Here is a 26,932-nt window from a genome sequence, read left to right as displayed (position 1 = left end):
AGGATAAAGGACTGATAAAACACATAATCAATAGAATAATAGAATTGATTAGTAGGATAATAGGACTAATAGACTATCAATAGGCTATTAATAGGACATCAATAGGATACTAGGACTGATGAAACACAGGCTCACCATCACTGAGGCCTACATGTATGAATAGACATAAAATATATAAGAATATCAATCGCTATAAAATATACTTCCTCCCCAAAGTTTGAGTTTAGTTGATCTAGCTAGTGGCAAGGGATTAGTCAGATTTTATTAATGTAAGGCACAGTAGTGATAATACAAGGAAGTGAAATAAGTTATGGTAGACAGTTTCCTTAGATGGTCGCTAATGTTACCCTCCAGTTTCCTTAGATGGTCACTAATGTGACCCTCCATGTGGTATTAATACCCTAGTAGAGTTCTTTAATTTGAGTTTGAGCCAAACCTAGTTACTTGTTTCTCAAAATAAAATAAAACAGTGGTAAGAAATACTTTCCATATTTAGGTTACAAAAATTATAGTGTTTTTCTTCATGGCAGATCATTTATTGAAAAAAAAATTCTCATGCTTAGATAAAGCAAGCTGCCATGAAGAGGAGGGACATTTGTCAAGAAACTGAGAGTGGTCTCTAATCAACATTAACATCTGTAACCCTCTGTGCAATACATCTGGAGGAAAACAGTCATGCCAACTCCCACCTTCAGAAACTTTAAAGCTTATGCTTCTTTGAGATTTCAGAAGAGAATATTGACTGAGGACTGATACAATGATTACAAACTTGTAAGTTATTATAAATCAGAAAATTAAAATTACTGGTTTGCAGAAATATAGAACTAATACATATTGTATCTAGCAGCTAAATTTGAAGAGATTTGCTATATTTTGTAGATAAATTTATTTATTTATAGTTAAATATTAGAAGCCAGGCGTGGTGGCACATGTTTGTAATCCCAGCATTTGGGAGGCTGAGACAGGAGGATTGCATTTTGAAGCCAGCCTCTGCTACTTAATGAGGCCCTTTGCAACTTAGTGAGACCCTGTTTCAAAGTAAAGAATAAAAAGTAGGGCTGGGGATGTCTCACAGAGGTAGAATGTCCCTGGGTTCCATCCCCAGTAAGACAAAAATAAATAAATAAATAATATATATATATATATATATCTCCTAATATACTATTATCCTAATAAATATTAGGATAATATGATCATTTACTGATAAAACTTTAAGACTGTACTTTTATAGATTATTTCTTTCTCTATATTGGCTGTGTATTATTTCCAATATTAAGTATACTCACAGGATGGTATTGACTCAATAGTTGTTATAAAACATTTTAAACTATTTTCAGTATATATTTCTGAAACTTGGTATTCCTTTTCTCTCATCACCATTTTGCAGCATAACCTTAAGAAAGTGCAGAAACCCTTTGATAAGGAAGCTGATCCAAAGCTCAAGTAAAAGGAGAAAGCAAGATTCAAATAAAGAATTCAAATAAATTCAAATAAAGAATTCAAATAAAGAATACCTTATGTTATGGCCTGTAATGGAAGAAACACTAACTCCAGTACTTGAGTTTTTCCAATATAAATTTACCTTAAATTATAATTGGAGCACATTGTATGAGAAAATTTTGAGTCAACTTACATTACTAATTTTGAAACACATTCTTTTTGTAGAGGTAATTGAAAAATTACTTTTAAATAATAGACAATTATGCTAAATCTTATTGTGTTAGCACATAATTGAGGAAGTGCGTAACAATAGACATTTGCTTTGTCATAGAAAAATTGTTAAGTTAAATATTTGATTATATGAATATGTTTCCTTTGTTCTCTGGATCAGGGTTGTATTTTTAATAACCTATTATAGGAAAGCATATAAGTCAATGAGATTATATCTTCTGGGGCTACCTCATTCAAATTCACATTCCAAGCAGTATTTCTCTGCATTTTCCCTTATCAATCTAACTAGTCACCAAAAAAAAAATTTGACTTTGTGATACTGGGGATTGAACTCAGGGGCATTCCACATCCTCAGCCTAATTTTATTTTGAAACAGAGTGATGCTAGCTTCATGAGAATTTATTACTTCCTGAGACTATGCTTGAATCTTCAATCTTCTTGACTCTATCTCCCAAGTACTGAGATTACAGTCATGCAACCAGCATCTTCAGATACAATAAATGTTTTAGCAAAAGATTCAATAGCTGTTTCTTTTACTTCATAAATCAACATAGACTTAAATTTCTTAATTCTTATCATGTTACCAGTGTATTCACAGTCTCAGTTATGCTTTTTATATAGAATGTCTCCTGAGAAAGCTCATGTATTGACAATGCATAAATGTTCAGAAGATAAATAATTGAGGTTTCTAATCTCCTAATGGATAAATCCACTTTCAATTCATTTATTGGGTGATAAAGTGAGTGGTTGGGGCAAGGTTGGAGGAGAAGGATCATGGAGATATGGTGTTGAGAACTGGTTTATGTTCATGGGACCCCTACTTTCCCTCTCTTCTCTTCCAGCCTCCATGATGTAAGAGTAGTATCTCTTTGCATACCCTACCACTTCCACTGCTGTGTTTTATGCCTTGAAGCCAGCTTTCTGCAATAAAACCTATGAAGCTGTATGCTCCAATAAACCTTAATTCCTCTAGATTATTGTTAGTTATTTTTCTCACAATGATGGAAAATCTGACCAAATAAAACATCCAAATTCCACTGAAGTAGGCATCATTATTGATCATAATTTGTATAAATCATTGGATAGAGTTATACAGAGGATAAATAATTTTTAAATATCAAATAGCAAAGGATAAATTATTTCATTAACAATCCAGCTCCAAAGCCCAGACATTTGAGCAATGTATAGCCTATATACATTGAACACTGGCCTTTTAATTCTTTGTATGTTTTCTCATTCCTATCAATAAATTTTGTAAGAATATTTAATTTTAATTATTTTTGGCTCTTTTAGCTTCTATGCTTTGGTCAATAATAATGAGCCATCATATTAAAACATATCCCATATCTAACACCACTCCTACTAAGTATTTTTGCAATTTATTTTATTTTTTAACCAAAATCATAAAATGCTTTACCTATGAGAAAACCCTGTCAAGTTAATCAGATAATATCAGTTTGGTGTTTCCACAAATTCTATTCCTGTTACCCCTTATTATACCAATTTATGTCATACCACTACTTACAAATCCTCAAGTCTAATACCCTCCCAGAATATTCTCATCTTTTATGTATGTAAGCTGGGGACACACAGTATGAAGTTTATATGGTAGGACTGCTATATATGTATGTATGTATGTGTATATATATATATATATATATATATATATGTATGTATACACATATATATATATGTATATATATGTGTGTGTGTATATATATAAATATATATATATATAAATATATATATATATATATATATATATATATAATTTTTTTTTGCATGTCTGGGGGTGAAATCCCGGGGCATTCGACCTCTGAGCTACACCCCCTGCCCTATTTTTTATTCTTTATTTTGAAACTGGGTCTCACTGAGTTGCAGAGGGCCTCACTAGGTAGCTGTGGCTGTCTGCCAACCGCAATCCTCAGGTGTCAGCCTCCGGAATGCTGGGATTACAAGTGTGCGACACCACGCCCGGTGACTGCTAGATTTTGATGTATATTTTGGTTACTGTGTATATTGTCCAATTAAATTGCACCAGATGGTCATTAAGACTAAAAGCATGATGATCAAATCTGTCGGGTGGAATCACAGCACCTCTCATACTAGCTCAACACATTTGGAAAGCTACTAACTTTTCTGCACTTGATTTATATGTGTAGAATGAAGATGATTGCCTTAAGTTCATAGATGTATTATAGCATTAAAAAAGTGATATGTATCAAATTATACCCATCTGTTTAAAATATCAAGTATAACAATGAGAAAGAAGAAATAAAAATTGGACGTAAGTTAGAACATAACATCTGAACATATAGACTAACAAATCGGACATGAGTTAGAACATATAGTCTAACATCTGTCCATCTGAAAGATGGACAATATAATGGTTTTGTTCCCCCAAAGGTAATGTGTTTAAAGGCTTGGTCATCATCCTCTAGTCCTACAAGAGGTGGTGGGATCTTTAGGAAGCGAGGTCTACTGGGATGAAGTTACATCACTGGGGACTTCTACTGAAGGGCATATTGGATCCCCAAGTCCTTTTCTTTTCCTCTTTGCTGCCTTTTGAGGTGAACAACTTTGTCCCATCACATGTTTTCCACCATGATGTTCTACTTTGCCACAGGCCCAAAAGCAAAGTAGCAGGCCATCTATGGACTCAAAGGTTTGCATTATGATCAAAACTAAATCTCTCTTCCTTTTAAGTAGATTACCTCAGGTATTTTGTCACAGCCACAGATAGCTGAGTAGCACCAGCATGTGCTACTCAGATACTAATCTTTTTTCCAAAGCCAAAGAAGATTGAATATTGAGTTCCTAAGTGATGTTCTTTTGTACCATTATAATAAATTACTTAGTTTTTTCTTAATTTTTGTGAATGAATCTGCCTTCATCTCAACTAAATGAGGCTTGCTTTACTAGAATACTATTAATACAGATACAGAGGATTAAAATTATTATTATAGATAAAATGCTCATCATAATATAGAGAATAAAAAAAATTCTTCATAAGTCATAGTTAATATTGTTTCAATCCATTTTCACTAATATTTGGTTTTCTAACATAGCAATATAATTTATTACTCTGTTCAAGTGTGTAAGTGGCTTAATACTACTTTGTAAAAACAACCTATTACACTTTCAACATTTCCTTCCTGTCACCAGTCTCTTCCAATGTAGCTACTTCTTTTATTTCTTAATTAGGTTTCAATCCTGATTTACTATGCCCCATCTTCCAAACACTCTACTTCATCATTTGTTCTTGATTTTTCTGTCTTCTGAATAAGAAACATGTTTTCATTTCTATACTTTTCACTTACCCATTCCTCCTATATGCTTAGCACAATCTCAACAGCTTTGGTTTATTCAACAACATATATTATTTTTAGTCACACAAAATAAATTTCTTGACTAGTCAAGGGTAAATACTAGATTGTTGTTGATTTGATTTTAAGTCCTTACAAACTGAATCACAACTGTGTCTTACATCATGCTATGAGTAGATGAAGGCTCAGTCATGAGATTTAGCAGAAGTCAATAATTTCATAGAAGTTTTTGCTCTTTGTAACGTTTGAGAGAGTTTTTTTTTTTAATCTTGTGTCTTCCTACCATGAGTCTTAGGTTATCAGAAGCTTTGAGAAATCATCACATATAGTAAGTTCTAGCTCTGTCTCTTAACTCCACTCATGAGCATGAGGCTCATGTAACAAGTGTTTGTAATCAAGAGGCTCTTGATGGCATCCAAATTTTTTTTTCCATCTGCTTTATTTAAATGCTCACAGAAGGTAATGTTATCATTAGAACTTTTACTCCTTTATAGCCGGGCTTGGTGGTACATGCTTGTAGGTTCGAAGTCAGCCTCACCGAATTTAGAGACCCTGTTTCCAAATAAAAATATAAAAATAGGTCTGGGAGTATAGCCTGAAGGTAGAAGGGTTTCCAGGAATCCCAGTACTACAAAAAAAACTTTTACTCCTTTATAGGCAATTTTTTTCCATTAAAATTATTATTGCATTTGATCCAATTAAATTTTTAATTTATATTTGATAATTTTTTGAAAATAAATTGAATCTCATGGAAATATATCAATATAAAACATTCAGATTGTTAAGCTAAAATCAATAAGTGAAAAGCAAATAGCTTTTTTTTAAAATAAGAAAGATTTATACAACAATGTTGTTTTCCAATTTTGATTTTACTTCTCAATGCAAAAACAACACTATGGATTGGTAAAACAAAAAGTGCTGCTTCTAGGTTTTGGTACATAATTTATTTTTCTATGGCAAATGCAATATCTTATTTTAAAAACTGAAAGTGTGTCCATATTATGTGAATGCAGTGAGAAAAATATAAAATATAGATTCTAAGGATCATAAATTCCTTAATCTTGGCCTACTCTGTTCAATTGAATAACTGTTTCAAAGAATTTGGTCAGATAGTTTAAGACAGCAGTGAGAGAAGAATTCAGAAATAGACATTGCTTGGGATGTAGCTTCTATGTACTTGATCTATTCAACATTAGTTCATACAGTTAATATCAAATACAAAAATACAAGACATTTATTCTTATCTACTTTGTTAAGCTTTGACATTACAAAGTAGTAACTTTTACAGTTGCTTTCCAATTGCTGATGTTTTATAACATTGGCTAATGTGTCTTTTTCCTTCTTGTGGTTTTTATGTTGTTCTACATGTAAATAAAGACCAAAGAGCATATTCACTTACTTTTTGAAGTGATAGAAGATTCAATAAACTTATATATTAACATGTTCCATATTAGCTATTAGATCACAGACAACATCAACCCCAGTGAATTCATACATTTTTTCAGAAGCACTGAGTAAACAGGAAACAGTGTTCTCAACTGGAAAGAAAGTCACAAAGGGGATATAAACGACCTGGCCTCTAACCTCAACTCTGCCTGGCTTGTTTATTTCTGATAATTAACTGGGTAATTTAAAATCTGAGCTATTTATTTTTTATATAATTTCAGTGTCTTATAAAAGAAAATATAGACTTCACACACAGGCAAAACAGAACCAATCACAATTTCTATGAGGATCATGATGAGGATTATAAAGGAGTTTACATAAAATAATTGAGGCTTTTAGAACAAAGTATCCACTCAATAAATAATTTTTTTGTTTTTGATGTCTTTCTGTCTCCTCTAGCTTTTAAATTCTACCTGATGGGATACTTCCCTTTTGAAACTGAAATTAGTGCTGCTTATTACTTTATTGTGAGAATATTGAATATCATTTTGTAGACCTTAGATTAAATAAAATTTTCAGTGAAGAATTTTCCTGCTGGATGTTTCAGATTCCAAAAACTGTATTTTTTTTCTGTTAAGAATAATTATAAAACTGGGCGTGGTGGTGCACACTTGTAATCTCAGCATTTAGGAGGCTGAGATCAGAGGATCACTGTTCGCAGACAGCCTCAGTTACTTAATGAGGCCATTTGCAACTCAGAGAGACCAGGTTTCAAAATAAAAAAATAGAAAATAGGGTAGGGGGTGTAGCTCGAAGGTAGAATGTCCCTGTGCTCCATCCCCAGACCTGAAAACAAAACAAAACAAACAACAACAACAAAAAATTACAAACCAAGTCTGGTGATGCACAATCGTAATCTCAGCATTAGGAAGGCTGAGACAGGAGGATCACAGTTGAATAAACTTATATATTAACATGTTATATATTAACATGTTATATATTAACAGTTCAAAGGCAGCCTCAGCTACTTATTGAGGTCCTTTGCAACTCAGTGAGACCATGATTTAAAATAAAGAATAAAAAATAGGGCTGGGGGTGTTGCTGGAAGATAGAATGCCCCTGGGTTCCATCCCCAGTACCCGCCACACACACACTAAAAGAAACAATTACAAACCCATAGTTAGAGGGGTGTTCACAATGTAGTTAATGTAAGCATAGCTTTCAAGATAAATGATATGTTTTTCATTCCAGCAGTTAATTCCTCAGAATTCTACAGCATCGGCCCTGCACGAGGGGGAAGAAAGCAGACTTGCTGCAGAAATCACGTTTAGCTTTATCCTATTTACTGATGTTTATTAAGAAAGCAAAGAAAAGACAGTTGTACAGTTGTGCTACTTTCGCAAATATCTGCTGCGACTTTCCCAGACATGTGGAAGATTAAGCACTGAGACTTCATTGCAATTTTGAAGATATGAAATAATCACAAACTTGTATGAAACAAAGAAGAGTATAATTTATTTTCAGCTTCTGCAGTACTATCAATATCGCATTTACACTGTTCCCTTTTCATATCTCTATGTTTCTTTTCTGAATTGCATGTGGTCTATATTGGATATATCTATGTATGTATGCAACTGCAAATTATATGACTGAGATAAAATAATATTTTAGATAAAATAATACAAAAAGTTGTCAAGATAGTGGTTAACTGTACTTTTATTCCACATTTCAGAAGATATTTTTTTCCAAATGTATCATTTATATTTATGAAATATCCTAGCAACTCTCTTGCATATTATCTGAAAGACTTCGCACTTTGATAATAAATACATATTTATTTATTAGGGAAAGGTTCAAAATTATTTATTTTAATTGGTACATATTTTAAGTGTATTTGTTAGTACACTAAAATCATTCATCATAATGAAGTTCAGAGCTATAAAGACATACACGCACACAGCACTTGGTAGGCTTCTCCCTCCACCCTACCCAGTTACCAGCCTCCTCTGTCCCCTTTCCCCTACAAGACATTGATATTGGCACTGATAATTTTATAGATGTGAATATTATCAGTGGAAGTGTTTTCATTAAGTCTCCCCCCCTCACCTCCTTCCTCTAACCCCATCTACCATTCCACTTGGATTTCTGTTCATTTTTATGGAATTTATTTTGTATATCAATGTTTCTCTCGTTTTCACATTTCAGGGAAGATATGAAAGGAAAATGATCCTTAATTTCTTGTGACTGGTTAATTACGCAGCATCGTATTCTCTAGGTCCATCTATTTTCCTGCAAATGATATAATTTTGTTCTTCTTTATGGCTTAGTAGAATTCCATTGTGTGTTTTCTCCATCATTTCCAAGAGGGATCACAAAACCTGACTTCGAGAAATAGTTAATCTTAAAAGATATTCCTAAAGATTAAATTAATTTATATTTTGTTTTGTTTTGTTTTTGTGGTTCTGGGTATTGAAACCAAGGGCATTCTACCTCTGAGGTACACACCCAGCCCTGTTTTATTTTTTTGAGATACAGCTCTCACTAAGTTGCTGACAGTTTCACCAAGTTCCTGAGGCTGCCTTTGAACCTGGGATACTTCTGTCTCAGATTCTCAAGTACTGGAATTACAGTCATGTGCCACTTTTCCTGGTTTAAATTTATAATTTCTAAAAATGTTTCATAATAAAGTTCAATAAACTAACTAATAAGAAATATGGTATAAGTGAATATGGGTGAAAATGCAGGGATCTTCAATGATCTGTACTTCAATTTATAAATTGTATCTCTTTCCCTAAAGGTAAATCAATTTTTTTTTTTATACAGGGGATTGAACCCAGACACATTCTGCCTCATTCCATTTTACAAGAAAGATACTTAGGAAAAGGTAGAAATGGAAGAATGAAAAAAAAAAAAAAGAAGAAAATCATCCTTCCTTTAGTTTCAAAAGATTACAATTCAGCCTTTACATCTCAAAGTAATGAGTGTCACCTTGGTCAAGTTGCTTTTTTCCCTGAGTTTTAGTTTCATTAATACTAAAATAGGGCAGTGGCATGGAAGGTCAATTATCTCCACGGTGGTGGGTCAGAGTAGAATTCAATGAAATTACTCATACCGTTTGGATTGTCTATTTTCATAAACAGTGTGTTATAAATGTTTATGCCTTACTTGCTTTCCAAGGGACTTTTGAAAATCCATTGTTCCCTTATGATTTTATGCCAGGAAAATAAGAGAGGGCATTTTAATCTATTGTTTCCAGTATAAAAGGAAACAACAGGAAAAACAACACATTTCTTTTCAAACTTGAAAAATATATAAATACAGAATGTGAGACATGTATTACAAGGATATATTGTATAATTTATCAATGGTCCCAACCACTGGGTCATAATTCATTAACAAATTTTATATGATCAATATGGTTTAAGAAATTAATTTAAAATAATATGACAACCTTTCTAGCAAACTTCTGAGTTTAATTAACCAGTTTACAGCCATGCTATTTAATGATTGCTTCCCAATGTGTTGCAAACAGTATATACAATATAATACTTTCATAGCAATATCTTGCTTTGGATAAAATTTTTTCAGTTTCTTTAGGAATATTCATTAGATATTTCTCTGAATTTTAAAAACATATATTACATACATTTTATATTTTTTGGTGGGCTAGGTTAAACCAGGGACCTCTGAGCTACACCCTAGCCCTTTTCATGATATTTTTAAACATTTAAACAGCTTAATTTTATTACTTTGTAAAACTTTTTTTCCTTTATTTCCCTCCATTTGACATCAGTAGAAGTTTTAAACATCATGAAACTGATTTGGCTGAAAATGGAGAAATGGCACCAAAATAAAGTGAAACAAACAAACAAAAAAAACCCAAACACAGAGAAAACCCTAAATAATTCTTCAAGTTTGGTCTTGGTGGTTTATATATCACAAGAACTATCAACTCAAACCCCATGCAATTAAGCTCCCAGGAAACTGTTAGATTGGTACCAATCAAAGATACAGGAGAACCACCACCAACATCTTTTGTTAATTACCACACCACACGTGACACTAGGAAACTTGTTTTAAATAAAATATATGGTTCACCCTGTCCCTAACATGGCCCTGCATAAACCCTTGTGAAAGCTTGAGCCAAGTAGTAGCTGTTTACAAAAATATTGCGTTGTTACAAAAGTATAAATTAATGCTACCGGTATTAAGAAATGATTATTTTTAAATGGGATCTCACCTGCTGAGTTACTGAAAGACTGACAAGTGGCTGAAGTTGTCCTCAAAACTGCAATCCTCCTGTTTCAGTCTCTCAAGTGATGAGAGTACAAGAATGCACCACCACACCCAACGGAGTTACATTTACTTTATTTTTATTTTTTACTAATAGGGAATAGTAATATTTTATTTATTCACCTGGGCTGAAGGCACATGATGTGATCCATTCACTTTGTGATACTTATTAAACAATATACTTATAAAATGAGTACTTTCACCTATGATTATTACATGCCAATAAAAATGTGTATTAATGATTAATGGAGTCACACAATTGTGTTATTTTTATTTGTTTAGTGCACTGCAATTATACATCAGAGTGAGGTCAAATGTGATCAAACATAGACACAAAGCTCTTGAGTTTCTTCTCTCCACATCCCACACCACTCCCCCTTCTTTCATTACATGTGTTATTAAAATTAGAAGTAATACTTTCACTTATTTTCATAGTATTATTTGAACTGTTTCCAGATTTTCAGTGTAATAAGCACTTTTCTTTATGATGGTGAGAGGTGAATATTTGCATCTAAGTTATCTGGACATTGATTTTCAGGAAATCTCCAGTTGAATTACATTTAATAGCACAAAATTACTTTTATAAATTTTTAAACTATTTTAAAAATGATTTCACCACTGGTTTAATTTATTTATGTTGTCTTCACGCACTTATGCAGGGCCATTGAAATAGCAGGTAAAGCTGAAACCTATTCATATAGGGTGTCTTAAAAATAACTGTACACACAAATGTACAGTAATCCATCTTGAATATGTAAACTATGTATTTCAGTCTTACTCCTTTTAAATCTAGAAATGGTGGATATAAATGCCACTGTTAATGCTGAGAATTTCAGTTATAATAAGTAAAATTGGCTTTTCAGTTGCTATGGAATATCCTGAAAAGCAGCCCAAACTTTTCTGGCTAGTACAGCAGCAGTTACTACGAACAGCTTTAATTCCGCCATGAAGGAAGTTCATCAGCATTCTCCAGTTCTGTATAATTCTTTATATTATCAAGTTGAGTTTATATTCCAAAGAAATATTAATCAAACTTCATGCCTAAATATCATTTTCCAGAATTCTCTTTTCATGTCTTTATCCAATGTATTTTATTATTCAAAGTTCTGGTTAAAACAAAAACAAAGACATTCATAAAACTGTCCAATTGTCTATTATCCCATATCCTAAAAAACAGGAAATAACCTCTCTTTTTAAAACTGAATACTAATTGTTTTCTATGCTTTTCTCATGATATTTGGTGATCTCAGTATTAAAAATGCTCACAAAGCCAGATGTGGTGACACATGCTTGTAATCCCAGTACCTGAGAGGCTGAGACCAGAGGATTGCAGATTCACAGCCAGCCTCAGCTACTTGGTGGGACCCTCCACAACTTGGTGAGACCCTCTTTCAAAATAAAGAATAAAAATAGGGCTTGGAATGTAGCTTAGAGATAGAATGCACCTGGGCTTAATCCCCAGTATGACTAAATAAATAAATAAATAAATAAATAAATAAATAAAATTTAAAAAATAAAAATGCTTGCAAGAAATAGCTTTATTTGTTACATCGTTTCCAGTCTAACAGGGCATTAGAGACCCCTCCACACACGAACACATAGTTCATATTTGCTTAAATAATTGTTAGGCCTTAAAGGCAGGAATAAGGATCTGAGGTAACTGGAGTGCTTGGTATACAAAAACAATAAAAAAATGAGTACTTGCATTTCTATGAGTAATTAGTACTATTCCCATCACATCAGAATTCAATTCAGTTTAATTGAAAAGTGTTCCTCTTAGCAATCCTGAGATAAACCAGTAATAATCTTGGGACACATTATAGTTTTGGGAATGACATATTTGTTCAGAAATAAATTTGAAGATTTACTCTAAACCAGATGTGGAGATTATTCATGACCTCTAGTGCTCTTTGAATCTCTGATCCTTGATCATGTGTTCTGCTTAAACTACTCTCAATTTTCTCACAAAATGTTTCACTAAATTTTTTTCTTTTGTCTGTTATTAAAACATCACTCATTACCGTTTCCTTTTTTCATGCACAGTTCTTATAGTAGATCTTCTCTCATTTATAAATGACAAAAATCTATTTTCCCTTTTCCAAATTAATTAATTTTTTCATAATATTTTCATACTGATCCACCTTTTCTTTTTCTGTAGTACTGAAAATTGAACCCAGGGATGTTTTATCTCTGAGCTATACCTTCAGCCATATTTTATTTTTTATTTTGAAACAAAGTCTCACTAACTTGCTGAGGGCCTGGCTAAGTTGCTGAAACTATTCTCAAGTCTGAGATTCTCCTGTCTCAGTCTTTCAAGTACTGGGATTTGGGGCATGGTAGCCCATGCCTAATTTAATTTTTTTTTAATTTGCTGCTTCTATATGCAAATTTATGTCCCATTATACCTAATTTCAGATTTTTAACCAGTTAAGATGTTGAATAACACAAAGAACAATTAGATTCTGAAAGTAACTGATGAGAAGCCAGAAAATACAATGATTATTTGAGTCACAAGAAACCACAAAACAAGTTTTAGTGAAACTTTGAATTTACCATGACAACTGACTATAAGTATTTTCTAGCATTCAATACATATCTTTTTTGACATTCATCTTATTTTTCAGGTATAGAACATATTTCTGTTTAAATGGCTGCCTGGCTCCCATTCATTTCTCCCCTTAATAACGCTTAGTTCTGCATGGCTGAGCCCAAATATCAAACATGATTAGAAAGAGATAGGGTGATGTGTTGTAAAAGACCTTCTGAAAGATTTTGTGTTGTGCTTCCAAAACAAGACAATACATTCACTTTTTCCCTTGCTGGTTCGCCATTCTGCCCAGTAGAATCCAATCCTTTTGTTCCCTCATTGCCAGCATTAATGACCTGCATGGACCTCTTCGCAGTTTGTTGGCAATGCCAAAAAGAAAAAAAATAATAACACCTCCCCTCAGCATCCAGTATAGTTTATTGCTGTCTGCTTTTTGACATTTAAGAATGATCTCACCTGTTCACAACAGTAATAGGTCATTGAAGCAAAACACAATAAACCCTATTGAGGAGATCTTGTTTTTTCTCTCTTTGAAGCCAACTCTTATCCTACATTCTTAAACTTTTTTATGTGATCATTTTGTGCATTTAAAAAGCTACTAAAATTGTAGATACACTGAATTCTATCTGCCTTTTATAATTGTCTATATCTTTATAGACTCATCTTTTATTATTATGACTAATAAAGAACATGAAACATGCCTAGTGAATTGAAGTGTGGTGTTCTATTCCCCGGTACCTGGAAATGTGATCTCATTTAGAAATGTTGTCTTTGCAGATCCAGTTAAGGGTGTTGAGATGAGATCATCGTGGATTTAGGATAGGCTCTAAATCCAACAACTGCTGGCCTTCTAAGGATAAAATGTCAGGCTTGAGACACAGAACATTAGCAGGAAAACTGTGTAAAGACAGAGGTAGAAAATGGAGTCAGTCATGTAGCTACAAGCCAAAGAACAGGAAGGGTGGTCAAGAGCTCCAGAAGCAAGCAAGAAAGGAGCCAGCAAGTGTATTATTTCTGGAACTTTTGGAAGAAACCAGCAATTCTTATTCTGATTTGGGTTTTCTGGCTTCCTGAACTGTGCAAGATTAATCTCTGTTACTCTAAGGCAGTCAGTTTGTTAGGATTTGTGGTTTTATCAAAAATATGACTATGTCTTCTTATTATTAAATCATTTTCTCAGAAATGTTCCATTTTTTTATTGAGACACATTGTGTAAGATGCACATGCAAATTAATTTCCTTTCTCTTAAACTCTTCTTAATTTGATAACAATAATTACCAAATCAATCACTTATCTCACAGCACTGCTTCTGTTGAAGTCTTTTCTGATAACAGAGTATTTGAGAAGATAAAGAGGATTCTTACTTCTTAGACACTACTTCTCGCATCTGATTTTGTTTATGCTTGGGAAATGATATAATTACAAAGATTAATTAGTAGTCAGCAGAATATACTCATATTTTCTCACATTAGCAATATGTCAGCACTGAAATGCTGAATATTTCAGAGAAAGAAAATTAAAAAATATGTTTAGCGCTTGTTAGGTCAGACAACTCAATGAAACATACCATTTTGTGTGTATGCTGATTTGCAAAATGTAAGAGCAATAGTCAGATAAAGGGAATGAATATTCATTAGGTTTGTAAAAACTCTTTAATTGCTAATTAGATAGGAGTACATAAAATTCAAATTAGGAAGAATTAACTCTTTTTCTCCTGATGAATTAATAAATATAGAGAAAATATTTAAAGGGGCAATGAAATTTAGAAGCTTTCTTTTGGGGAGAAATGGGTATTAAATATTGCTTTGCATAAAAGGAATTTAAAAATAACAGCAATAAACATAGCAAGAGCTAATGTGTTTGCTCTGGCAAGGAATTTTTTTTTTTTTTTTTTTTTTTTGGTACTGGGGTTCCTGGAAGTCCTTCTATCTCTGGGCTACACTCACAGACCTATTTTTTATATTTTTGAAACAGGGTCTCTTAAGCCAGCGCGGCTGGCTTCGAACCTGCGCGATCCTCCTGTCTCCGCCTCCCAAGCGCGGGGATTACAAGCCTGCGCCACCACGCCCGGCATTTAAGGAATTTATTTATCTTTCCAGCATTACTGATGGTTATGCACTTCCTATGTGGCCCATCACTCCCCAGTTACCTACATTCTATTATAGGTCCAGGAGTGTAGCCCGGAGGTAGAAGGGCTTGCAGGAACCCCAGTAACACACACCAAAAAAAAAAAAAAAAAAAAAAAATCTTATTAAAAGAGGCTCTTTATAAAAATCTTTATAAAGCCCTTTCAAATGTAAGTCAAGACATCCAAAAAGAACCTAGAATGATCCTATGAAATAGTAACGGAGAGTTATAAAATGAGAATATATTCTCATGTTAAATCAAATTACTAACCAGACAAATATACTGTCATAATTACTCTATGATATTTATCTCTAAGCACACCATATAATAAAACAAAGTACTTCCTTAAAAAGTTGTAGAACATATATATATATATATATATATATATATATATATATATATATATATATTATATCCCTTCCTATGACTAGCTAGTAATAGCAATGTTGTTCACTGAATCATTGTATCAATATTGGATCATTGACTATTGTATGATTGGCTAAGTTTAAGAAAATTTAAAAAGTAAAGTAAATGAAATAACTAAGAACACGAAGATATAAAAAAATATCTAAATGTTTAAATTTATTTTATTTTAAGGTAAAATTTAATGACATTTAAAATGTTTTATAATGGCTTCAGATCCAATCTTTACATTTTTCTTTTATATTTTCTTTTCTTTTATTTATTTATTTTGTGGTGCTGGGGATGAAACCGAGGGGCATTCTACCTCTGAGTTATACCTCCAGCCCCAATTTTATTCTTTATCTTGAAACAGACTTTGTGTGTGTATGTGGGGGGAGTCTGAGGATGAAACTCAAGGGCATTCAAACTCTGAGCTACACCCCCTACCCTAGTTTTTATTCTTTATTTTGAAACAATAAGTTGTGATCCTTCTGTCTCAGCCTCCAGGATTACAAGGATGCACCACCACACCCTGCTACTGAATTTTGCTTTTTGATAATGCTAAAATTGAATACACAAATTAGTAAAATTTCTTTAATTAGAATTAGAAGATCTTATTTAAATAGTCAAAATATGTCTTGCCTAGAGAAGTGATGAATATTATATGGATAGTATATTATATATATATATATACATATATTTACACACATATATATTATAAAATTAACTTGTACAAAACATTATGTACTCATTCTAATCTTTCTTTGGTATGAAAAATTTATTAAAAGGCTTTTTGTTCATATAATTTAAAACAGAAACATACAATGAAAACAGGATTTGAGATCTATATTGAACATTATGTTAAAAATATAAATATCGAAAATGGTCAACCCCATGTCAGCCACTGCTAATATGTTCCAGACCATAACATACTTAAGGTTTTCTTTTCCTAATTCAGTTCTAACCCCTTTATTGTTATTAAAGAAGCCATAAAAATTAAAGATTAGGAAAGTAGAGTCACACAATATATAGTTGTCTGACTTTTTGTGAGACAAAAAAATTTTTTAAATGTGGTCTATGCAAGGATAGACATCAGAACAATCAATGTGACATGGTCATAAGCAAAATTCATGGAAAGACATTTTTGGAAAGAGGAAGGTCAATGCTCTTTGTGGTATTAAATAAAAGTAATATATTTTCTAGTATAGGAGAGTATATTCAAGATGGTTCTTGCCTCAGAGTCTCATTTCTCAGTTCCTAAAGTCAGAGAGGTCTAATATATTTTCGATCAGAGAAAAACAAACCTTGCAATAAAAAGTACTAAAAAATGACCTTAAGTGATTTATCGAGGTGTGCATCAGAAAGGGTAACCTTTATTTTAATAAACAATGCAAAAATTTGTCCAGTTATTGAAAATAAAATAGAAATATCCATAAACACAATAACATAAACTTGTTTTCCTTTAAAATCCCAACTTCGGCCAGCATGAAGAGAAATGGAGGATACTGTATATTTTTCAAGTTACTTTCCAGATCTAATAAATTAAAATCAAACTAGGTTGTGAATTAACATGGTAGGAAGCAAAACAAGAAAACCAGAATAAAATAATAGAAGCAAATATCACCTGATGCTTTTGTTCACTGTCATGCACAGGCATTGCAATTAATTCAAGAAACTATATACACATACATGCACTTGTATATATGTACAATATTCATACATATGTTCATATATATGGATATTTTCTTTTCCTTCGTCAGTGTTGCATTATAAAAATACCATAATATGCTGGGCATGGTGGCGCATGCTTGTAATCCTTGTGATTGGGAGGCTGAGACGGGAGAATCACACAGGTTTGAAGCCAGCCTCAGTTACTTAGTGAGGCTCTCAGCAGCTTAGTGAGACCCTGTTTTCAAATAAAGTATAAAATAAATCTGAGAGTATAGTCCAGAGGTAGAAAAGCCCCTGGGTTCCACCTGCAGTACCACATACACACACACATACACACACACACACACACACACACACACACATACACACACACACACACACACAACATAATCTAGGTATTCAAAGCAACTATTCACTACATCTATCTCATTACTTTATGACATGAATGGGCTCAGCTGGGAATTTTATCTGCTCTCCATGGTATTGGCTGAGCCATGGTCCAATGGCTCTGAATGACAGGGAACCAGGCCAATACGAAATTTGCCTGAAGTGTGCCACCTGGCTGACTCCCATGGTTAGCATTTGGCTATTGACAGGGGGTTTATATGGGACTGAGAGATCAAGTTATCTTACAACACCCTCTCTGTATGGCGGGGACGTCCCACACTGTGACTGCTGTTTCAAGAAGCAGAGTGTGAACAATGATGGTGATCCTGAAGCCTGGACTCGAGAATATATATCACTTCTCTCACATTCTATTGCTCAGTTCCAGGCTATAGGCAAGGTCAAATTCAAAGGCAGGTTAAATCAGTCTCTGTTAATGATGAGAGGAACGGTATGATGGTTAACCTAGATTGTCAAGTTGTCTGGCTTGCACAACAAATAAGATTATGCGACTTTGTCTGTGTTGATAAGATGACTGTCATGTGGAAAGGCATCCTGAGGATGAAGTCCCATCTTAAACATGCAGCACACTGTGCTAATAGACTGAAGACCTGGATAAAAAGGAGAAGAATCAGCATGAATCCAAGTGCAATTCTTCCTGAGTGCAGGTGCGTCTGCTCTTCCCTGAGATAGTGGACTTCAGAGCTCTTATTTTTAAACTGGACTTTCCCCAGTGTTTCTTTGGGGAATTTCTTTGCCTTTTCATCTTCAGTTTGGGCTGTATTATTGGTTGTTTCTACTTTGAGAATCCAGCTCTTGAAATGCTGGACCACCTGCTGGGTCCTCTGGCTCTCTCTGGACTGGTACCCACTATGGACTACCACTTCTAAGTATAAATTGATTTAATAAATCCTATTTTGTAATTTTTATAATACTTTTTTTTCTGTAATTCTCCTGTGAGTTCTCTCACTCTAGAGAATCTTGACTAATATAGGTGTTATGATCATAAAGGGATGAAAGTTATTTGGAGGAATGTCATTGGAGACCAGATATCACAATACTTAATGCATGTTTATTCTGAATAGGGCTGGAGGTGTAGCTCAGGGGTAGAATGCCCCTGGGTTCCATCCCTAATACCACAAAACAATGAACAGTTTAAGTATCTTAGTATATTCCATTGCACACTATGGATACATATTTTTTAATTTTATTATTTTGTTTTTATTAGAAATATGAAATTAAAATTAAAATGAATCCATGTTAAATGAGTTGTATAATATTATAAGGTCAGTTAATAAATTTGGTAATATTAGCATGGACAAACAAAATACCTAACTAGGGTGTGACATAGAATATTCATGGCAGTGTATAAAATCCAGATTTTTTTTTTTTTTGCGCTACTTGGGGTGGAACCCAGGGGCATTCTACCTGTGCGCTAGACTCCCAGCCCTATTTTTTATTCTTTACTTTGAAACAGGGTCTCACTGAGTTACAAATGGCCTCACTAAGTAGCTGGTGCTGGCTGAACACCTCTACCTTTATGTCTCATCCTCCAATATGCTGAGATTACAAGCATGTGCCATCACACCCAGCTCTAAAATCCAGATTTTTTTTTCTAACATGAAATCAGTAGTTAAACTGGAAATATGGAAAGTATCAATACAGACCTGGCTTCAATTAAGGGAAGAAATGTTAAGTTGTTTAATTTCTTAGAACCTCAGTTTTGTCATTTATCAAACAAGGATCATATTATTATAGTGGATATTTTCTTATCTAATATCACAGTGGATATTTTCTAATTCTATTTAACTCTAATTTTGACTGGGTAGTAATGTGTTCTCCAAACAACCTACTGTAGGATTTTCTGACTTAACCAAATACCACATTCAATTCTTGCCAAAATGATGATGACACTGTTAGGCTTGTTTTCTACAATCAAAATATAATCCAGTACCACTTGGAATGTTGTTAAAAGGAGAACATGCACTTTTCTATACACAAACAAAGAAATATGTAGAACTTGGAGTTTTACCAATTCTTTGAATAGAGAAAGAAGGATGCTTTAGTATGAGACTGCTAAGATGGAGTTCAGAAAATATGGATTAAGAAATACAGAAATTTTTAGTATGGGTCTTGTGTCATTGGATTGACCTAAATCTGAAGCTAGCCTCCGGACAGTCAAAATTTAAGACCAATAATAAATTCCAGTGTTCTAAATATCTTTATGCTGAAATTTCTGATATAACCATAATTAAGAATCTTAAAAACTTTGTATTTCTAAGGTTGTTTTAAGAACTAAATTTGACAATTATTTTTAAAAATTTAATACAGCCTCTGGCATTTAAAAAGTAAATCTTTTTTCCCTTTACTTACTAAGTATTTTGAATTATGGCACTATTCGTAGTCCATTAAAGAGTTATATATTTTCTTAAGAACCAGATTTAAAATGCATTTTTTGTTCAGTTACTTAACAAAGAAAAATCCTAGGAGCTTTGGTCCATTTGACTTTAATTTAAATACATAAGGTAGAGCTGTCTGCAATTACAAGCTTACCTACAAGAGGAATATGGTGTAAATGAAAAACACAATAAAATGTAATTACAGAAGCTGTTTGATTTTTTTCTTTGAAAGAAGTTTATGTTGGATAAGAAAGAGCTGATTTTTTATTATTTTTATGATTACAGAATTCTATTTATATTCTCAGCACTGAATTAATTTCCTTGTCTAATGCTAACCTTGTGAGGATCCTTTTAAAATACTTTAATGAGTTGAGTACATAAATCATCTCAGAGAACACAAATACTTACATGTTAAATCTCTGGAGGGAGCTTTTTAAAGGTTTTAAAGTGGTAAATAAGCAACTGAAGGGCTTCTTGCCCCATCTTTTTATTATCAAAGTGAAAAATAGTAATTTTTTTCTTAGGCTTAACAGTGGTGAAATCTTGAAAAAATATTCAAAATAAATATACATCATTACATATAGAGAGTACTAAATGTATTATAAAATCTGCCAAGTATAGGCTTAGTATCTGTTCTATATGTTATGTTTTTTTTTTTTTTTTTTTTTTTTTTTTTTTGCTACTGAAAAGTTGAATCCAGAGATTTCTGAGATTGGCCTCAAACCTGTGACCTTCCTGTCTCAGCCTCCAAAGTACTAGAATTATAGGTATATAGCACCATGCCCAGTTCTTTTATGACTTGTAACTATCAGCAAGCATCAGCCTTGAAATATAAAATGCACAATATACAAAAAATAAATATCTTGTACGCAAGAGATTTCCAAAGGCTGTACTATAGCACATATGGAATAAATGTTTATAATTCATAGGTAAATATTAAAAATCAGACTACATAATATTAGAGAATACTTAATTTATGTCCTTTATTAGCTATATATATATATATATATGTTTATTAGCTATATATATATATATATAAGTACACACATACAAACACACACATACACACAAATATATATCTATATCTACACCTATCAATCTATCTATTCCAAAAATAAATAAATGAAAAGAACTGTAACTTTGTAATGTGTAATAGTCTTTAGTAATTATATACATTTATTATTTTCTAACACAAGGCATGTCATTTAGATGGCATAACATTGTCAATTATATAGAGTCACTAGATATTGAATGCACATTTATTTTATGAGAAGAAAGGAGTATATTTATTTTTCTTATCCATTTCGTTGAGTATAATTGAAATCCCTAAACTTTACATATAAAAATATTAAAAGTTTATTGTTAGTGCCATTTGTTGGTGTATTCTAATTGTACATCATGCTGAGGTAGAAAGTGTTAAGAATATATATGCACACAACTCTTGGAGAGGTTTCTTCTGGATCCCATCCCCTTCATTCTCTTCCTCATACATGTCTTTGAAATTGGCACTGGTAATTTTTAAATTTTTTATTTTTTATGGTACTTGGAATTTAACTCATTGGCATTCTATTTTCAAGCTACACCACCATCCCTTTTTATCTTATTAGTTGGAAACAGGATCTCACTAAGTTGTAGAGACCCTCACTGAGTTGCTGAGGCTGACTTTGAATCAGAGATACTCCTGTCTCAGTCTCCCAAGTAGTGAAATTACAATTGTGCACCACCACATGTGGCTTTGGCATTGATAATTTAAAATACATAAACAGCATTATTTAAACTACTATCTTCTATACTCCTGTCTCCCCCCTTCCTCTATCCCTTAAACCCCCTTTTTAAGAGTCTAAATTTGTAAAACTTCACTTTACTCTATTCAACTTACTTACAGTGAATGTATATTGTCTGTATTCTTACATTCTCTATATTCTCTTTATATTCTAATTCTTCAGAAGTATTACAAACCTTTATCTACTTACATACTAAGTTCTCCTTTTTCAATGAGAATTATGGATGGAAACCTATATACTTATCTATGACAGAACTGAAATTATACTAATAATTTATATTTTCTTTAAATTCATCTCACATATTTACTGGACATGTCATGTCTATCTTACAGATTTTTTGGAATCTGAAGAAATACTTCTGTAGTTGCTTTATTCTCATCATTCATCGCAGATACATAAACATTAGGAAACATTAAAAAACATCTGTCAATGCAAAGAGAAATCAGAGACTGACACAATAAAAAAATGTAGTCAAGAGCCCTGATTCTATCCTAAAATCTATAACAATAATACTATATTTGTGGAATTTCAGTCTCTCAATAAACATTGTTTATCTGAAGTACATAGTGAATCTGGAAACCTAGGAAGAACTACGCAAAAGAATAACTGCTCACGGCTAAATCAGAAGGCATCATATCAAAAAGCTACTTATAAGTCTTATCTGCGTACCTTAACTTCCCAGAATTTTATACTTTTACTCCATGAAGCAGTCTACTTCTTTGATAATTGACCCAGAGTTAATATGTCACTTTAATTTGCAGTATCACAGCTGATTCCTACAACTTTCCAGTGGCCTCACCACCACCATTCTGTAATTCTGGTCCAAACATCGTTTGCCTGATTAGTTCATCACCGTATGCCTGACCAAACTAAAAAACAAAACAAAACAAAACAAAACAAAAACACTACACAAAAAAACAAAACAGAAAAACAAATGAGCTCTGGCTATCACAAAACAAACGTCTTTCATTATAAATATCATATTTTAACTTTTGGATGGATAGTGGAAAAATCCAGGAGATTTGGACAAATTTATTGAGGTTTAGATTTGTTTTACTAGATATGTACAATATTTAATTTTTTTATTTCTAATCTTTATAAAATATCTAGAAATAATGATTATGCCATAAATTACTTTGTGGACAATGACTGAGTATCTTCAAAATTGCATCGTAGAGGTTTAAAGTAAGTGATACTGATGACTACTCATTCTTGATTCTGTTAAGAAAGTTTACTCTTTGGAAAGCAGAACGAAGAGAATTGTAATAAATTTTTTTTTCACTTTCAAATGAAGTGGAAAGTATAGAAAATATCACATAAAACAATTTCCCACTTGGAAGATAATAAAAACCAATAAATTATACTATACATACTTAAATCCCCAAATCTCATTGTAGAGTTTTCTTAATATAATGGAAACTCATTTAAATAAATTATCTAGTTATGTAGACTTTACCCCCACTATAACCTTGTGGTTTTTTTTTTTAACAAAATTATATTGACTTTGAGACAGTTTCAAAATATGTGGAATAATTAACAGAGCTATAATCACTGTTATAAACCTCTTGAGAACAGTCACTCATAAAACTGACACATTAAATTTTACAGAAAAAAAATCAGGTGCAACTAAACATGATTAATGTGATCCAAGTCATTTTACGTGGGAAGAATATTAAACAGTTGGAGACTTTGGATTGTATCAATCTTTCACATGCATCTGTTTCTTTGATGAGAGAAAACATTGGATTAGTTATCTTTTTATTTTATTTTTTTATTTCGAGTCTGGGGATGGAACCCAGGGGCATTTGACCTCCGAGCTAAACCCCCTGCCCTACTTTTACTCTTTATTTTGAAACAGGGTGTCACTAAGTTGCAGAGGGCCTCACTAAGTAGCTGAGGCTGTCCACTAACAGCAATTGATTCTCCTGTCTCAGCCTCCCGAATGCTGGGATTTACAAGCATGTCCCACCACGCTCAGCTTGAATTAATTATTTTATTTGGCTCAAATATTTTAATTCCATACTCTTGGTTTAATTGGTGAAAAAAGGAAGAGAACTCCAAAACTTTGATGGCACAATAATAGATAAAATAATGTCTACAGGTTCTAAATGTTTTGTGTTTTTAGCTCTCAATTCTGATAGAAAAATCTAGACTTCCTCATGGTGTCATCACATATATAAAACCTTATAGAGACTTAAGCATTGTACTGAGTGACCCAATGGCTTTGAATATTTAAGTAACTGAGTGATTAAAATATGAAACTTTTGGCTTATTCATAAAGTCTTCTTTTGAAAAGATTCTCATTTGAGGGGGAAAATGAATTACAAAGTTTCTTGTTCATGTTTATCCCATCAATTATGGAAATTTTATCCAAAGGAAGAGTAGGAAACGGGCATATACATTATGTTAAAAAGATCATTAAAAAGATCATCATGCGTCTCTCATTGCATGATATAAAAAGATTTTTTAACTATGTAATAAACTATTCTAGATTCCAGCGATGTTTGTTCTCAGAAAATGCCTGTATTTTTTTGAAATTTAATTTTTGTTTTTGTTTTTGCCACATTGGGGATGGAACCTAGTGGCATTCTACCTCCACACCACACTCCTAGCCCTATTTTTTTTTAAGTCTTTTTAATTTTGAAACTGGGTCTCACTGAATTGCAAATGGCCTCGCTAAGTTAGCTGAGGCTGTGCTCGAACAGTGATCCTCTCTGATCTCAGCCTTCCAAATGCTGGGATTACAAGCGTATGCCACCACACTCTGCAGAAAATGCCTGATTTTAAACGGCAATAAGTAGGAATGCTATTGAGTAGATAGGCTGAACATTACTTATTTGGCCTGGGTAAAACACTATGTCCAGTTAATCCTCTATATCTGGAACGTAATTTTGAGCCATATAGTTGCTTTGTATATCAAGGTTGAATTTCTTGACTTTCTTTCCTATTTTTGTTTTATTTTTGCTGTACTGGAGATTGAACGCAGTGCCATTCTACCTCCAAGCTGCACATCCAGCACTATTTGTATTCTTTATTTTGGAACAGGGTTTAACTAAGTTGCAGAGGGCCTCACTTAGTTACTGAGGCTGGCTGTCAACCTGCTTTTCTCCTGTCTTAGCCTCCTACATGTGTGTGCCACCACACCACTTTACTGTATTCTATTACCGTTCCTTTGTTTCTAATGGTTATAACCTGACTAATTATGAAAAGTTTACCTTCTTACTATAGAATAAAGGAAAGAAAATCCGGCTAACATTCTTAAACTCAATTTCAAATCTGTGTATTTCAAGTTGAAGTTCTTTCTAAGGTGAATAAAAACACACTGGGTCTTCACAGGAAGATTGCACAAATTTCTTTAAAATTACAGAGAAACCTGGCAACTGCTTTTGAAGTCTTAATATCCCCCTGCATTATCAGGATAAACTTAGAATTTTTAGTACAATCTAAGTAATAAGTAAATGGGAATAATGATAGACCTTAATCAAACAATTTATACATGCCACATACCTTGCTAATCATTTTAACAAGAGTTATCTTCCTCATGTCACACAGCTGTGATTAAGTCCACAGTAAATGAAGGAATAGGGGGCCAAGGTAATGTGCCCAACTTATCGCTGGTTTGTGGTTGAGTAAATCTTCCTGAAGCCAAATGTTGTCTTAAAATATTTATCTGCATAAGTGAGCTGTGAGTTCAGTGGTTAATGCACGTAACCCATAAACAGGATATGTCCTTAAAGATAAATCTGAGAATATCCTGCAATTGAGTTTTTTCTCTATTTTCTTATTATTTTTCTCAACTGAGCAAGCACAGGAAACTTTATCAGAGGAAACAGGATCTGTCTTTGGTGCACTAGTAGTTTTTTTGGGAAACTTTAAACAAATATTACAACTATTTTGCTGTGTTGTATATGCCGGTGTGCTATGATGCTCTTTAAACTCAAGTAAAAAGTTTATTTTCTCTTATATTTTTTCCACTATTATCTACTCATCACAAAAATGATGATGATGATGTAGTATGGTCTCTTTTCTAAATCACTTTATTATATGAAAACATTTTTGAATGAAAACCTCAAAATTATAGTACCCAGAGCAATCTTGACAAAACAGAAATAAAAAGTGTTAAATTCTACTTAGGACAGAGTCATAGAAGTTGTCACCACCTAGACTAAAGTACTGGCTATATCTTCAAACATTTTAAATTGTAATTTGTTTTTAATATCCTTTTATTGGTGAATTATAGTTTCACATCATAATGTAAATCGTGTTGACAGTGACATAAATGCCCATAGCACTTGCTGCCCTCCTTCCTCCCCATTTCTCCCCTTCCCAATACAGAGTACTGGGAATGCTATTGTTATATTCACATACGTACACATAGTTGATGGTAGTATTTCCATTAATGAATCTCAATCTTCCCTCTCTCCTTCCCTTAGATCACCTTCCTGGCTCCACTCAGGTTTCTCATCCATTACTTTGAGTCCTTCTGGTATCCTACTTACTCTCTAGCTTGCCCATATTAGAGAAAACATATAAGTAAAAACTTTCTGTAACTGGCTAATCTCATTTAACTATGTTTTACAGGTCCTTCCATTTTCTAGCAAATGACATAATTTTGTTCTTCCATATGACTGAGTAGAATTCCACTGTGTTTGTTCCTTATAATTTTGGAACCTATTCATCTGTTGATGTCTACCTTGGTTTATTCCATGATTTGGCTATTGTGAATTGTGAATTGTTTCTGATTTGGGTCCCTTTGGAAAGATACCCAAGAGTGAAATAGCTGGACTTTACACGCAAAAACAATTAAAAATATGGAATTGGATTGAATAGACACCTCACAAAAGAAAAGATGCAAATGACCAATAGGTACATGAAAAAATGTTCAACATCATTAGCAATGACAGAAATGCAAAATGAAACTAAACTGAGATTCCATCTAAC

The sequence above is a fragment of the Muscardinus avellanarius genome (genome assembly GCF_963383645.1).
Source record: "Muscardinus avellanarius genome assembly, chromosome: 1".
NCBI lineage: Eukaryota > Metazoa > Chordata > Mammalia > Rodentia > Gliridae > Muscardinus > Muscardinus avellanarius.
The sequence above is the reverse complement of the archived record's forward strand: the minus strand, read 5'-3'. Positions refer to the sequence as shown.